This window comes from Meles meles, chromosome 6 (assembly GCF_922984935.1).
Source record: "Meles meles chromosome 6, mMelMel3.1 paternal haplotype, whole genome shotgun sequence".
NCBI classification, from domain to species: Eukaryota; Metazoa; Chordata; class Mammalia; order Carnivora; family Mustelidae; genus Meles; species Meles meles.
Window position 1 is genome coordinate 63,498,091 of NC_060071.1, and position 14,379 is coordinate 63,512,469.

The 14,379-nt window shown below is 43.1% G+C and overlaps 1 non-coding gene across 1 annotated transcript; it reads right to left on the reverse strand.

Moving 5' to 3' along the window:
* Positions 1-9,489: 9,489 nt before the first annotated feature.
* LOC123945143 lies at positions 9,490-9,623 on the reverse strand. Its single transcript, XR_006819060.1, has one exon. It is a non-coding gene; the product is annotated as a small nucleolar RNA SNORA70 (small nucleolar RNA).
* Between the last annotated feature and the right edge of the window lie 4,756 nt (positions 9,624-14,379).

Consider the following 14,379-nt stretch of genomic DNA (forward strand, 5'->3'; position numbering starts at 1 on the left):
TTTTACACAGGCTTGTAAGAAATCCAATCACCATGGATCATTTAAAACCAAAATGGGGACACATGGCTGCCATAATTTGGTATTTTGGGTGAAAGGAAGAACTGAAAGAAAATGAATGCTCCTCTTTTTAGTAATAATAGCCAACCTTTAAAAAAATGGAATTATATTTATTTTCACGGTTTTATGTCTAAAAGTTATTTAACAGTACTTTTTTTTAAAACTTTACATATTTCTTGTGTAAGAAATACTTGCCCATGAGAAGCAAAAAGTCAAGTAATATAGAAGAAAGTACAACTTTTTAAAGTCAAAATTTCCAGCGTGCCTGGGTTCCATAGTCTGTTGAGCGTTGGACTCTGTTTTGGCTCTGGTCATGATCTCATGGTCATGGTGGGTGCATGAGCCCCAAGTCGGGCTCCCCCTCCCAGGAGTCCACTTGAAGATTCTCTCCCTCCGTCTCTCCCCCTACGAATGCTCCCTCCCTCTCTCATAAATAAAACTTAAAAAAAAAAAAAAAAGTCAAAATTTTCCTCACCCCAAGAACCACTGTTAATAGACTTGGGGGAATCTCACTTTTTTTAGGCATATGCAAACCTCTATCCTTTCTAACTACCTACTCTTCCCCAATACAAACACACACAAATGGCACACACAATTTCAAGTTAAGCTCTTCGTGTGAATCCTCGTTTAGAGATACTAAACAAAATATATACCTGGATGATAAACTACACTAAGCTCAAGAATACTTGCATTTCAACTTGTGGTAGGACTCCACCCTGTCCACCAAAAAGGTTGTACAAAATTACACTATCAACAGGGTGTGAAGAAAGTGCCTCTTTCCCCATTCTGGCCTGGGGTCAATCTAGTTATCATCATAGCTTTTCCATCTTTGTCAGTCTGGTAAGTGTCAAAGATATCTGTGAGTTTGATTTACATTTCCTTAATTACGAGAGAAATGGAGTGTGCAGCCAAATGTTTACTGGCCACCTTTCCCCCCACGCCGCCCCGTGACATACCTATTCGTATTCTTTGCTATTTACGGTCTACTTCAAATGACTGGCGATTAATTTTTAATGTAAGTTTTAGATCTTAAGGTCCAGAAGGCAAAGGACAGTAGGAGTCCCTGATAGACGGTCCTAAGGTAGGAAACGTGGAAATGCTGGCTACGGTCTCTGTAGAGACAGATGGCTCTGTTCCGCCCGCCTCCTCCCAGGCCCCGCCCACCCTCGGCTGAGCCCGCCCCCTACTGGCCCTGCCCCTTCGCCCTAACAGCCAGTCTCCGGGCCCAGCAGCCAGACACGACTCCGCCCCGCCCTCTCATTGGCCCTACCCCTCTTCCTGCCAGCCCTTCCGCGACCCTGACCTGACTCCGCCCAGCTCACGCAGCGGCACGTCGCGCGGCAGTAGAGGTGGGGTCATAACATGTACGGTGACTTACCTTCCCCGCGGAAACTCTGGGAGGCAGTCACTAGTCGGCGGATCATTGACGGGCGCAGAAGCGTACCGCTAACACTCAGCGTCCCCCACTGTCCCCCAAAGGGGAGGGGTCTTTCCCGCCACCCCAGCTTCTCTGGAGGGGGAAGAATCTTTGCGTACAAAGCCCTCCTGCCTCCTGGAACGCTGTTCCCTTGACAACCAGAAGCATTACGCTTCCAGTCTCGCGAGAAGAGAAAAGGGCTGTACCGTGCGGAAATCAGGTGTCGGGGCTAGGGATGGCGGGGAACGCTCTGGGATCTTCGTGAGCTGGGACAGCGCTACTCTCTCCTCGGTCTTCCTGCGGACGCTGTGGCTGGGGAAAGGGTTATTCGTATTTAGCCTGAACTCGAAAGGAGGACGTCTAGAGGCTTATGTTGCTCTCTACCATTCATATGTTGCTCCGTAGGTCTGCTGTCCTCTCAGTTGTTTCCTCCTCCGTATAATGGGAATAATAATAATTCCTTCCTCACAAGATTGCTGTGCAGCTCAAAAAGATCATGCATTTCAAATTGTTGCTATATTTTGGGTTCCACGTAAATAAAAAAATACTAGTTTTGCACTTTTCTTTTTTCGTGGATTCTCCCATTGTAAGCTCGTGAAGACTTTCCATGGGTCCCCAAACTGATTTTCTTTATCCTCGGTACCATCAACTATCTGCTTGCTAGGATGGACAGCACTTTACAGTTTACAAGGCTTTTTCCCGTACACAGCCCCTTTAGCCTCATTATTTCAGGTAGGTAGGATGTGTATTTTTTAAGTGTTTTTCAGTGAAGCAAATAGACAGGTGAAGAGAGTTGCTCAGGGAACCACAGCTACAATCTAGAGCAGTGGTTTAAAAACTGGGTTTAGAAACCTGGCTGTGAATGCCATTCATATATACTGCTAAATCCTGTGTCTATCTCCAACCTAGACTTCTCCCCTGAGCTCCACTTTTATTTAGCCGGCTATAAGGTGTCTCTCCTTAGATATAAGAAGCATCTTGCACCTAGCATGTCAAAAAACAAAACTCCACAGCCATCCCCACTCCCACCCCATCCTCTTATCTATCTCAGTAAATGGCAACTCCATCCTGCCAGACTCAGACCAAAACCCTTAAAGTTGTCCTCAATCCCTCTTCCCCTCACACTCTACAATCAATTTGTTATAAATCCTATCAACTTTATACTTAAAATATATCCAGAATCTAACTACGTCTGAGCACCTTCTGTGCTTACCGTCTGGTCTATACAGACATCATCTCTCACCTAGAATTTTGCAACAACTTCCTTCCTCATTGCTGCCTTCCTTGCTTTTACTACTTTCAAACAGCAGCCTGAATGATGTCTTCAAAACCAAAGTCAAACCATGTCACTCCTCTGCTCAGAACTCTCCAGGGCTCCCCATATCCTGAAGAGCCCTTACAATGCACACAGATCCTAAAGGACTAAGCCCCCTGTTTACTCTCAGACTCTAATCCTACCACCCTCTCTTTGCTACACGTTGCTCCAGACTCACTGTCCTCCTTGTTAGTGTTTCTGTGCAGGAATTTCTTCCCAGCATTGATCAAAAAATTTGTATGTTTTTCTAAATTAAAAAAAAGTTGAGAAAGCAGGAAAAATGGAAAAGGTGTTCTAATTCTCCTATGAGAATTAAACCTTATCAATCAACATAGAGATGTTACTGAAGGAATCCACTGATGTTAAGTCAAAAGCAAAAACAGGAAATGCTAACACCTGTGTCAGAGTTGAGGTTAACATTCTGGGAACCTGGATTGGAGCACATGGGAAAGATGCAGTCACAATCCAATTGGTCAGTCTTGCTTGGAGCTGGTGTTTTCCTGGCTATGTCTACTGCCAACAGTAAGTCATTTTTGCAAATAAAATAAGTTGATACTCATTGTATACTTTATACAAACTCTGTGAGTGGTGTTCCAAGAAACAGTAAGTTTTGACTCAAAAACAAGTCCTTAAATTGGCAATTTCCAACCTGTGATTCTGTGAAGTGCTGTAAACCTTGCTTGAAGATTTGTGTGTTACATTAATCAAATGGTACCCAGTAATGTTCTCTGTGTTCTTCAGCATTTGAATATTTGCTATAGGCTACAGTTCTTGTAAATACTTACAAACACTTTTAAAAAATGAATCAGTGGGCACCTGGGTGGCTCAGTAGATTAAGGCCTCTGCCTTCGGCTCAGGTCATGATCCCAGAGTCCTAGGATCGAGCCCCACGTCGGGCTCTCTGCTCAACAGGGAGCCTGCTTCCTCCTCTCTCTCTGCCTGCCTCTCTGCCTACTTGTGATCTCTGTCTATCAAATAAATAAATAAAATATTTAAAAAAAAAAAGATGAATCAGGGGGCACCTGGGTGGCTCAGTCAGTTGAGCATCCAACTCTTTGGTTTCGGTTCAGGTCATGAACTCACAGTTGTGAGGTCGAGCCCCCGGTCAGGCTCTGAGCTCAGCAGGCAGTATACTTCAAGATTCTTTCTTCCTCTGCCTCTTTCCCCATGCTCGCTCTTTCTCTCTCTCTCAAATAGGTAAAATCTCTTTTAAAAAATGATTCAGATAGCATGATAGCAAGAATATGAAAAAAGGGTGAAAATATATTTTTTTAAAGAATTCTTTTTTTTTTTAATATTTTATTTATTTGACAGAAATCACAACTAGGTAGAGAGGCAGGCAGAGAGGAGGAAGCAGGCTCCCCGCGGAGCAGAGAGCCCGATGCGGGGGCTCGATCCCAGTGGGATCATGACCTGAGCTGAAGGCAGAGGCTTTAACCCACTGAGCACCCCAGGCGCCCCTGTTGTTGTTGTTTTTAAATAAGGAGAAGAGATAACACTGTTTGGGTTCTGAAACTAAATAGCTGGGTTATCCTGGGTAAATCTGTAAATTTTGTGGGCCATAATTTCCTCATTTGAGACATGGTTGGACTATTTTTGCAGTCTAGTTTTGCAGTTCTTAACTCTACTGCATTAGAATCACCTGGGGAGATTTCATAAAGTACTGTTAGGACTGTATCTGAGAGCAAACGAACCTGAAATTCTAGGGCTTCTCAAACTTTCACGTGCAGATAAATCAACTAAGGCTCCTGTTAAAATGCTGATTGAGTGTGTCAGGTGGGACCCAAGATTCCAATAGGCTCCCAGGTGATGCCAATGCTTCTGGTCCACCGACCACTCTTGGAGTACCTAGACGATAAATAAACCCCAGACGTCCCCACAATTCTAATATTCCATGAATAAAGGCCACTCTTTCTGGTTCAGTAGAATAGAAACTTAATAGCTCTTCGCTGTAGTCCTACCAAACTAAGCCACCCATCAATGTCATTTTCCACGAAACTCATCTTGTTTTCTGTCATTCACACTTTGTTTATTTACCTTTTGCTGTTACCTTTTGTTAACTGCCAGAGGCTGTAAGTGCCTTGAGGGCAAATTTTAAAAATTGTATTTGTTGTGTATTAGCACACAATACACTATGTCTTTGTTTTTAATTTTCTGAAATACTTCTGCTGCAGATGACACCCTCCAAATAATTCATATTCAGCAGAGTGCCATATTTTTCCTCTGCCGTTTTCTGAAATGTTGTGTTCAAAAAGCCCAAATATATTCTAGAAAGTATTGTGCCTTTCAAAATAATTGATAAAGATTTCTTCCAGAGTCAAGATATTTTAAGTTAAAACGTCCCTGGTCTCATTCCAGGTTAGTGCCATATGGCAGTGTTGGTTTCAGATTTGGTTTTTGTTTTAAATCTGTCTCTATCTACTCTTGACCTTCCCTTGCTAAGTGGAGTCAGATTCGAATGAATGAGAGCAAGCCCACATTGCACTCCATCTGGGTCCCAACTACCATTCCAGCTTTGTTGCCCGAATTCCCCTTCTCTTACCATAAGCTTTAGCCGGATGTGACAGCGCACTAGGAGCAGAACCTCATTAAACCTTATTATAGATTCTACGAGCTAAACTAAATAGCCATTTATTTTGGAGAGCAGTTTAAAACGTATGCCACTGGACCGCTCCCATGTCCCTATGGCTTATCATTATTAAAAAATAGCATTTAGGGGGGTGCCTGGGTGGCTCAGGCCTTAAGCATCTGCCTTGGGCTCAGGTCATGATCCCAGGCTCCGGACTCTGCGGGAAGCCTCCTTCTCCCTCTCCCACTCCCCCTGCTTTGTGTTCCCTCTCTCACTGTGTCTTTCTCTGTCAGATAAATAAATAAAATCTTAAAAAAAAAAAATAACTTTTTCTGAGTGTTTGGAACAAGCCTTAGATGTACCATCTCACTTCATAACTTCCTATGAGGTGGCACTATTATTATGCAGATTTATAGTTAAGAAGTGGAGCACAGAGAGGTCAAGTAATTTTTCTGAGGTCACTCGGGAACTAACGGGTACTGAATTTCCAACCCAGTTCCAAAACCTGCTCTCTTCACCTCCTCACTGGACCAAATTTAAAAAAAAAAAAAAGGTTCTTTGTATCCACTAGATGGTGCTGACTGTCCTTTGTTAAAAACAAAACGCTCGGGGCGCCTGGGTGGCTCAGTGGGTTAAAGCCTCTGCCTTCAGCTCAGGTTATGATCCCAGGATCCTGGGATCGAGCCCCGCATCGGGCTCTCTGCTTGGCGGGGAGCCTGCTTCCTCCTCTCTCTCTGTCTGCCTCTCTGCCTACTTGTGATATCTGTCTGTCAAATAAATAAATAAAATTAAAAAAAAAAAACAAAACAAAAAAAAAAAACAAAACGCTCGAACTCACTTTTCCTCAATTTTAGGGGTGATTCAGGAAACCACTGAACCCAAACACCCTGCATGTTTGAACTGTGCTCGGATCCATCTTTAAATAGCCATCTGAATTGGAAAAGTGAAAAATAAATCTCAAAAAAACAGAATGGATTTTTTTAAAAATACCCTTGTAGATGGTATAAATGCCTAATCTCAAATAACCGTTGGTGACTTTGAAAGACTGAAGTTCTCACACATTTGAATTTATAGAAAATCTGTAGGCTTAAAAAGAAGTGCCTTTTGAGGGGCGCCTGGGTGGCTCAGTGGATTAAGCCGCTGCCTTCGGCTCAGGTCATGATCTCAGGGTCCTGGGATCGAGCCCCGCATCGGGCTCTCTGCTCCGCGGGGAGCCTGCTTCCTCCTCTCTCTCTGCCTGCCTCTCTGCCTACTTGTGATCTCTCTCTCTCTATCAAATAAATTAAAAAAAAAAAAAAGTGCCTTTTGAAGTGTTTTATTTCATTTGCCCCTTTTATACCAGCTGGACTCCCTCCCAACCCTGCACGGCCACAGTACCATCCATATAACCAAGAGGCATGAACAGGGAAGTAAACAAAGCCTTAAAGAACAAAAAGCAAGTTCTGTAGTGGGTCACCCTATTTTTCTTCAAAGTAAAATGCACTTTAAGTTTAGTATGTGTTTAGTACTTTTTTTTTAGTACTTTCATCATACTTCAAAGTTATGAAATAAATTTGCTAAAAATGGGCTCTCAGATTTTGTTGTTCATAGGGATCATTTCATGAGCATGAAAATGCTCATTTTCATCCCTGTTCCCTGACTTAGCAAGTCTGGGGTCAGGTGCAGGAATCTGCATTTTGACAAATCTCTTGGTGGTTCTGGTGCAGTAGAACCATGAGCGTGCTTTGAAAAACACTAGCTTAACACAGTTTTAAAGAGTAAATAGGGGGTGCCTGGGTGGCTCAGTGGGTTAAAGCCTCTGCCTTCAGCTCAGGTCATGATCCCAGGGTCCTGGGATCGAGCCCCGCATCGGGCTCTCTGCTCCGCGGGGAGCCTGCTTCCTCCTCTCTCTCTCTCTCTGCCTGCCTCTCTGCCTACTTGTGATTTCTGTCTGTCAAATAAATAAATAAAATCTTTAAAAAAAAAAAAAAAGAGTAGGGGCACCTGGGTGGCTCAGTGGGTTAAAGCCTCTGCCTTTGGCTCAGGTCATGATCCCAGCGTCCTGGGATCGAGCCCCGCATCGGGCTCTCTGCTCAATGGAGAGCCTGCTTCCCTTCCTCTATCTCTCTGCCTGTCTCTCTGCCTACTTGTGATCTCTGTCTGTCAAATAAATAAAATATTAAAAAAAAAAAAAAAAAAAAAGAGTAAATAGTAAGGCCACTACTCTTGAGGCTCCGTGGAGTCTGCTGGAGGTGCGAGACACTGAGACCCTCCCCTCCAGGACCTCCTTTGTAAGTAGTCATGAAAAAAACTGGGAAATGTTCTCCCTTCCCACTTCCTTGATTCCGAACCCTTTCTTCCCTCTTCCTGTCTATTGTGGAGCGCTACAGGAAATGGAGATGTCCCCCTTTTAAACATCAAAGGGGGAACAAGTTTGCCACTTCTCACTATCTATTGGCCCAAACACATAACGATACCCCTTGAATTTTTTAAGTGAGAGGAGTGAGCCCAGGCATTGTCATACGACATTGTTTAACTTATCCAAGCGGTATGAATTTCAGAGGGGGGTGGGGGACCCAAACTGTGCCCTGAGACCAAGGAGACGCACAAAAATCAACACACACACACACACACACACACACACACACACACGCACACAAACAGTGCAGCCTTCCATTTATAACCCAGAAAGCTAATAGAGGCTTGGTTTTTTAAAGATAGTAAATTAAAAATGAAGTTATCATCTAAATTCCAGGATGAATTTTGGGGGGTGGTCATCTCAGTTCTGCCCTCAAGAGAGAAGCTCTGCCAAGTAAGTCATTCACCATAAGGGAGAAATCTATTTCTCTAAGAGAATTCCCTGGCAGCCACTCTGGTTATCCGACGGGCTCCAAAGTTTGGTCACCTGTAGCAATTCCGTATCTGTAAAGAATTAAAGAGGTGCCAGAACATTCCAGAGGCTTGCTGGAGTTTCCGTTGCTGGGTGGCAGTTGAGATTGCAGTGCTCCACTCCTGGCCCTTCACCTCGGCCACAGGAGCGGATGAGACTGCTTGTGGATAACAGCTGAAGAGAAGTTTAGCAGTTTCACTGCAGCAATCAATCCTGAACTGAAACCCACTGTTTCTGAATACTGTCCAGGCATTGAGCATCATGCTTCGTGCTTCTCCTTGGGTTCCAAACCATAACTTCAATATGAAGCTAGGTCTCTGATCCTCTGGGGTTTAGGTTTTTTGTTTGTTTTGTTTTTTTAAAGGTTTTATTTAAAATAAAGTTTACCTAACAATAAAAAATTATATAACTCAAATACTTAAAATGCATTTTAGTACATAAATCAGGAGACCCAATTTAAAACAAAAAAACAGGGGCACCTGGGTGGTTCAGTTGTTAAGTGTCTGCCTCCAGCTCAGATGATGATCCCAGGGTCATGGGATCAAGTCCCACATCAGGCTCTCTGCTCAACAGGAAACCTGCTTCTCCCTCTCTCTGCCCCTGCTTGTGTTCCCTCTCTCACTGTGTCTCTTTCTCTCAAATAAGTAAAGGGCTGGACATGGGGCTCAATTGATCCCAGGACCCTAAGATCACAACCTGAGCCAAGGGCAAATGCTTAACCGACTGAGCCACCCAGGTGCCTCTAGAACTCGTGATTCTAAAATATGCCTAATCCATAAGCAAGATGTGGGGAGTGGAGACCAGCGCTTTTATAAATGTCTTTGTCTTTTTTTTTTTTTTTTTTGACAGGAAGTTGATTTATTGGTGGGCATGGATAGGGAGGGGCAGTGCCAAGATTCTCGTGAGTGCAGAGCCCTCCATTTGTCCAAGGGGCCAAAATTAGAGATGTATTTGACCCCACAGCCATCTGGGATAAGCCACTTTTCAGCTACCATGTCTTCAAATTCATCCGCACTGAACTTAGTAAAGCCCCACTTCTTGGAAATGTGGATCTTCTGGTGGCCAGGGAACTTGAACTTGGCCCTCCATAGGGCCTCAGTCACTCCTTGTTCTGCATCAGTACGGATGGACATGATGACTTGGCCAATGTGGACCTGGCTACTGTGCCCTGGAGGTTTCCAAAGGCACCCTGCATATTTGTCTGCAGCGTAAATTGGAGATAGCCAGGAGGTTGGAGATAGCCATGAGATCAGACCTCAAAGGGCTGTCTCCAAGGTCCCTTAGGGCAACCCATACAATCAAAGGTCTGCATACAGTACCAAGGAGGCTACTATTTGCGGCCATGGCACACTGGGCCCCCGTGGACAAAGAGCACAGTCGGCTTAATTGGCTGCAGAGTATACATGTCTTTCTCATGATGAAATGTAAATAAGTAGATAGCCAGTTGAGAGGATGAAGAAATATTTTCCTGACGAAGGCTTTCCATTTTCCTATCTGCTGCTTACTGCAGATAAGTAACTGCGACTTGGCACTCAGAAGTCCCCCTCAGTACTGACTCTTTGGTCTCAAACGAGTGGGGGTGAGGAGTTGGAAGGGGTCTAGCCTCTACGCCTGGCAGGCTCACTAGACATGGTTAGGGAAAGGCTGAAAAACTCACTTGGCCAGAAATGGTTTGCTGGAGGATTTGACTCAGTTAAAAATGATTCACATAGCATATTAGAAATGAATTCAAACTTCAGGGGTCTTAAGCAGCAACACAGAGAAATTCATTCTCTCAGGCTTAAGGTCTCTGAGATAGAGAAAACAGTAAACAGCCAGGCTGGCTGCCGACCTGAATTTCTTAGCATCTCACTTCCCTCTAACACATCTTTTTTCTTAGCTCAAACTCAAAGTAAATTACACTAAGAACTCCTCGATGTTTTGATGACTATTGGCTTTCTTGTTAAACCTCTTTCTTCTTTGATCATCCAAACTCCTTATTTAACAGAAGTTGATTTATTTTCCCTTTATCACAACAAACTGGAATTAATATTCTAATTTGGCTCAAAATGTTCTATAACTCATACATTGTTCTGTAATTCATACATTGACACATAAAACCATTTTAAGTTAGGCATCCCTGGTTTCTCTTTAGGGCTCTGCCAGGAGTTGACCTGGGCCTGGTCTTTTGACCTCCCTCAACCTGTTTCTTTGTCTAGTAAAAAAAGGGCTGGATAAAGGCTTCTGAGTTTATTTTCAGATCTGAATCTCTGGGATCACCCAATTTAAGCAGGCTTGGCTCCCTCTGGAAACAACCTGCTTGTGTGTCCCAGCCTGAACTCAACAGTATCCTTACCAGCATAAAAGACACCTGCTCAACAGGCTGGACAGAAAGAACTGCCTGTTTAGAAATATCTAGGCAATAGGAACAGCCATCAGTCTTGTGTTCTGCAATCTACAAGCAAAGAATTAAACAAAGCAAAACAACAATTGGTGTGCCCTATTTTTCTAGCATGATGCAACTGAATGCACTGAAAATTGGTTTAGGTTTCATGAGATCTGGATTTCCATCCCCCTCTACTGTTGACGTCAGAAAGACAAGGCCCTTCACTTCTACAGGTTTCAATTTACGAGTCCCTCTCTTGATTAATGGGGAGGTAACCCCTGCACACTTTTCCTTTCCTTACTTTGTAGAGAGAAATCAAAATGTTCTTGAGATTCCGTATGGAAGGTTTCCCTGCCACTTGTCAGTAAAATGAGTACTTTTATTTCAAATAAAAGCAGCCTTCCAATCAAGATCGGAGAATGAAAGAAAGATGAATTATCAGGCCCAGTTCACATTCGTTATCTATTAAATGCTCATTTATCTTACAGGTTTTGCTACAGATGACGGTATTTTTGTGAAAACAGCCAGTTGTGCTTTTTGTTGTGAATCTAGATTGTTACCTTGGCCCAGATTTGAAGGGATTTTGGATTCAGGCGGTACACTTGCATTCATGTGTGTGTTTGTCCATGTTTCCCTGTTCAGGTAGAGTCAAATCCTCCAGCAAACCATTTCTGGCCAAGTGAGTTTTTCAGTCTTTCCCTAACCATGTCTAGTGAGCCTGCCAGGCACAGAGGCTAGACCCCTTCCAACTCCTCACCCCCACTCGTTTGAGACACAAAGAGTCAGTACTGAGGGGGACTTCTGAGTGCCGAGTTGCAGTTACTTATCTGCAGTAAGCAGCAGACAAGAAAATGGAAAGCCTTCGTCAGGAAAATATTTCTTCATCCTCTCAACTGGCTATCTACTGAATTATTTACATTTCATCATGGAAAAGGCATTTATAAAAGTGCTGGTCTCCACTCCCCCACCTTGCTAACGGATTAGGCATATTTTAAAATCATGAGTTCCGGAGGCATTGGGTGGCTCAGTCGGTTAAGCAACTGCCCTCATCTCAGGAGGTGATCTCAGGGTCCTGGGATCCATCGAGCACCGCGTCCAGCCCCGCACTGGACTCCCCGCTCAGCGAGGAATCTTTCTCCCTCTCCCTTTGCCCTTCCCCCAAGCTTATGCACACATTCTCTCTCAAATAAATAAATATTTTTTTTTTTTTTTAAATCACAAGTTCTGGCCAAGGTCTTGAAAAGAAATCAATCTTGTAGGCCCCGATTTCTTCAAATATAGTAGGCTAAGGTCCTCCATGTTCTAAGTGCTATGACTATGTGAAGTAAATGGGCATTTTATGGAGAGAGACATTTCCTGAAGTTCAAGAAAAACCTTGCCATCCATCAAATAAAATCGCTGAGGAAGATGCACACAGTCAGTGAAACGTAATTTTCCCTCTCCGTCGGCACTTCTTGTTAGCACTTGAACATTTACTGCTCTGTCTCTTGCAAGAACTTTCCTTCTCTCCCCTCAAGCCATCTAGAGGGCAGGAACCACATCTTAAGTACTTTCCACTCCACTATAATAGCATTATTAAATGCAATAATATTTACTGTTCCAAATGAATGAATCCTGTAAACATTTCAGATACTTGCAGAAAACAGTGTCAAGTGTCCCTGCGGAAATGTGGGCGATGGCTTAGAGTTATTTGATGGCAATGACTCTTTTAGTGTTTTTTTTTTTTTTTGTTTTTTTTTTTTTTTTTTTAATTTTATTTATTTGGCAGAGAGAGAGATCACAAGTAGGCAGAGAGGCAGGCAGAGAGAGGAGGAGGAAGCAGGCTCCCCGCTGAGCAGAGAGCCCGATGCGGGGCTCGATCCCAGGACCCTGAGATCATGACCCGAGCCCAAGGCAGCAGCTTAACCCACTGAGCCACCCAGGCGCCCCGATGGCAATGACTCTTAAAGGTAACCTCAGTGCAGAAATAAAAAGGACATGAGGCAGAAGATGATGTCTGGGAATACTCTTAGCCGAATGATCACAATCTTGGCATCCCATTAAGAGTTTCTTAAAATCTACTCTGCACCCAATTACTCTACAATGAAACCGGGGAGATCATGGAGCCAAAGGAAATTTGAGGAATAACGCTGAGAAAAACAGTTGTCAGGCATTAAGGGCTCTAATCCAGTCCCGAGTACAGTTTAATAATACGTGCCAAGTGGGTATTCACAAAAATAATCATAATAACGGATGATAATGATCATCAGTACTTCAGAGGGTGCAATGAAAGAATCGGGCCTTAATCCCTTCTGTACTGTTTTTAGCTCTGTCTCTACTTGCTCCATCTCTGAGAGCTAATGATGTGGCCATCTGTGCTTCTAGTTTCCCCAGCTGCAGAATAGAGATCATATCGTTGCCTACTGCAAGTCTGTGGGCTGTGCGTTAATATCCTCTAGTGAAACATCATATAAAAATTCAAAGCAGGCATCAAGAAGCCAAATGCTGCCAAGGGAATAAACTTTAAGGCAGAGAGTATTGTAAATTGAAACTAATTGAGATCTTCTAGATAATATTCTAATAACTGGAAGTAGTTAATGCAATGGTACTTATATTATGTTCACTTCCCATATTGTCTTAAGTAGACAGGAACACACGTTATAAATAAGTAAACCAAGTCCAGAATAGTTGAATTCATTAAACTCAGTATTTTTGTATCAATTTGAAATATTAGGTGGGTTCTAAATTTCCAAAGCAAACTAGCATTACTTAAATTTGCTCTTAAAAAGTAGCAATAAAGGGTGCCTGGGTGGCTCAGTTGGTTAAGCATCTGCCTTCGGCTCAGGTCATGATCCTAGGGTTCCGGGATCGAGCCCCACATCAGACTCCCTGCTCAGCAGGGAGCCGCCTCCTTCTTGCCCCTGTCTCAAATAAATAAATAAAATCTCTTAAAAAAAAAAAGTAGCAATAATTCTTGGATGCCTGGGTGGCTCAGTCAGTTAAGCAGCTGCCTTTGACTCAGGTCATGATCCTGGGGTCCTGGGATCAAGTCCCGCAGCAGGCTCCCTGCTCAGTGAGGGGTCTGTTTCTCCCTCGCCCTCTGCCACTGCCTCTTCTATGTGTTCTCTCTAAATAAATAAAATCTTAAAAAAAAAAAAAAAGTAACAATGGCTCTTAAATGTACTTTAGTGAATACACACAAAAAGAGAAAAAAGAAATACTTCTAGTTTACTGAGAAAATATGTAATTCAGAACAGCCTACAGCTGCCCAGAGTCGAACCAAAGGAATTATCTGAGTTAAACTGACATTATTTGAGCCTATCAGCAGAAAGCCATTGGTTGCTCTGACTCTGAAAGCCTAATCATCTTATTTTCTCAATTTCCTTTAATGATGCTTATGGTTTCTTATTTTCTTTTGTTTAGTCTGATGGTATGCTGCAAAATTCAGAAGGTTTTTAAGCTTATTTGCATTTTTATCCATACATTAGATTGTTTTAAAATATAACAAAAAGGCTTAAAACAAACACCCAACACTGTCCCAGAGACAATGACCTGCAATAATTTCAGCCAGTCACGCATCTCCATATTTCGAAATATGTGTATTCTGCTCTGTTTTACACCATTCAGTCTGGACATCACATGCATCCTGTCAGGGTAGATGAGGACATCCCTCTCCTGCATGGTCATCCCCTTGACTTCTCCTCCCCCTCCCCGGTATCATTGTGACTGATCAAATCTATATTCATCATTTACATTAATACACCCACTTGAGAGGGAAAGAAGGAAACAAAACAGAGCTCATTCAACT